A 2500-nucleotide genomic window follows, 5' to 3' on the forward strand; every position below is an offset into this window, starting at 1 on the left:
AAACGTCGCCGCATGCGTGTTCGTTGACGAACACGTATATTCGAGAGGACCGGCTGCGTAGCTCGCGTAAAGCTGTGTGCGATTCTGACACTCTACTCTCTGTGTGGCGATAATACAGTGCACAAGAGCTTGGGACGAACGATCGCGCACGGCCAGAGCCGGCTGTGAAGTCCGCTAGTATCGAATAATCTTTCTCCGTGCACAATTGGAAATGTGTTTCGAGAGGACCGGCTGCGTAGCTCGCGTAAAGCTGTGTGCGATTCTGACACTCTACTCTCTGTGTGGCGATAATACAGTGCACAAGAGCTTGGGACGAACGATCGCGCACGGCCAGAGCCGGCTGTGAAGTCCGCTAGTATCGAATAATCGTTCTCCGTGCACAATTGGAAATGTGTTTCGAGAGGACCGGCTGCGTAGCTCGCGTAAAGCTGTGTGCGATTCTGACACTCTACTCTCTGTGTGGCGATAATACAGTGCACAAGAGCTTGGGACGAACGATCGCGCACGGCCAGAGCCGGCTGTGAAGTCCGTTAGTTATCGAGTTCATTCTCCAATAAGAGAGAGGAGGAGGAGAAGTGTCGGGATCCAGTATCGGGTTGTCTATGATCCCCGTCGTTTTCTGAATTCTCCTCCTGTGTTTTCCACTTTAAAGGTTTTTCAATGTATTTTCCGCCCGGCCGTCGGATACGTGTGCGCATTGCAATCGCGTACTCGCGACGGTTTCCGTTTCTACGGACGATCGTGTGTCGTCCTTAAAAACGACGCCTGAATCTCCTTCGCGCGCTGGTTGGAGCTTTCAGGTATCGGCGTTCTTATGAACCGCAGAACAAGAGACATAATTATATATTGATTATAAATCAAATTATACGATTACCCTGAACGGTGGATCACTTGGCTCGTGGGTCGATGAAGAACGCAGCTAATTGCGCGTCAACGTGTGAACTGCAGGACACATGAACATCGACATTTCGAACGCACATTGCGGTCCACGGATACAATTCCTGGACCACGCCTGGCTGAGGGTCGTTTACGTAACCAAATACTGCTTGCGTTGCTCTTGTAAGTCCCCGCCGTCGCTTACCTCTCCATGTCGAATTTTGTGGAGGGCGCAAAGAGCGTTTCTGAGTCGGGTTGCAAAGATGCTACGTACGAGCGAACGATGGACGTTTCGTCGGCGTTTGACGCGGTTCTGTGAAAATTGCAAATTTTACATTGCGTCTAACGGTCTTCGTGAGAAGAAGGAAATAGGAATGGGTATCACATTCGGACTTGCGTGAGTGTTTTGCGGCGTCGTGAGTCGTATTTTCAATACGACCGCCCGTGAACACCGCTCCGACGATCGAAATCTCTCTCTCCTCTCTCTCTGGAACGATTCGCATTGCGGAAGAAGCGTTTCACTCTCGAACATTTTACGCGCTCCCGACGTCGTCTGAAATGATGCGTATACGAAAGGTATAAGAGTCTCAAGAGACTACAGTGAATGGACACAAATAAAGAAAGAGATACCGGACACCCGTGTAAAATCTGTGTGCGCAACTGTGGCGTGCAACGTAAGCCCCAGGGAGATATATAAAATAAAATACGTCTGTGCGTGGATGTGTCTCTCTACACATAATTGCGGCGGAGGGTCGTCGTTGCCAGCGACTTCGACAAACATATTCTTAGAGTTCGCGAGACAGTGGTCTCTCGTTCTACGAACGCTTTGATGACTGATGGACATAGCAACATTTGGCATTGTGCGGGATGCGCACGCGTACTTGTATCGGGTCGAATAATTTCCCCGTCGTCGCGTGTCCTCGCTAATCCGTTGCGGATTCCATCGCCACGTTCGTTGAATTGAATGACGACCGAGATCTCGTGTCTCTTTGGTTTGATCGATGATATCGCGTCGTGCAGCGTTTCTGTACCCCCGTGTGTCTAGTGTAGTAGAGAAACCCCACCGGGTGTTGAAAATATATATACTCCTCTATGGAGTGGCTTTCGAACATCGTTGTCACCACAACGTGTTGTCACGCAGAGCACGAGAAGGTGAAGGTGAAAACAAACCTTTGTCGGTCGCCCCATGTCTTTTTTTCTTCATTGTCGATCGCGAGACCGCGCGATCTGTCGGTCGTCCAGTCCCCGGAAGTTCTTTTCGACGGACGTTAAAGTTAACCGGCCGATCGTCTAGCGAGAGTTTCCGATCGACGAACAAAATGAAGAAATCTCTATATATACATTATATAGAGAAAAGACACTTTGGTGTGGCGCATAAGATATATGGTTTTGTTTTTTTTTTTTTTTTTTTTTGTGCTCCTCTGTACGTTCTCGCGTACTTTTAATGCTTTCGGTGAAATATACGAAACATTTTTTTTTCACGTTTGACGACCTCAGAGTAGGCGAGATTACCCGCTGAATTTAAGCATATTACTAAGCGGAGGAAAAGAAACTAACAAGGATTTCCTTAGTAGCGGCGAGCGAACAGGAATGAGCCCAGCACTGAATCCCGCGGTTCCGCCGT

General features: G+C 48.9%; 2 non-coding genes across 2 annotated transcripts in view; both read left to right on the forward strand.

Moving 5' to 3' along the window:
• The first annotated feature begins 871 nt into the window (after positions 1-871).
• LOC143364333 (5.8S ribosomal RNA) lies at positions 872-1026 on the forward strand. Its single transcript, XR_013084078.1, has one exon. It is a non-coding gene; the product is annotated as a 5.8S ribosomal RNA (ribosomal RNA).
• Positions 1027-2364: 1338 nt separating this feature from the next.
• The window catches only part of LOC143364335 (large subunit ribosomal RNA), a 3986-nt gene continuing 3850 nt past the window's right edge, over positions 2365-2500 (forward strand). Inside the window, exon 1 of the ribosomal RNA XR_013084080.1 lies at positions 2365-2500. This exon is cut by the window's right edge and continues 3850 nt beyond it. This is a non-coding gene — a ribosomal RNA (large subunit ribosomal RNA).

Source organism: Halictus rubicundus, unplaced genomic scaffold, assembly GCF_050948215.1.
Source record: "Halictus rubicundus isolate RS-2024b unplaced genomic scaffold, iyHalRubi1_principal scaffold0466, whole genome shotgun sequence".
In the NCBI taxonomy this organism is placed as follows: domain Eukaryota; kingdom Metazoa; phylum Arthropoda; class Insecta; order Hymenoptera; family Halictidae; genus Halictus; species Halictus rubicundus.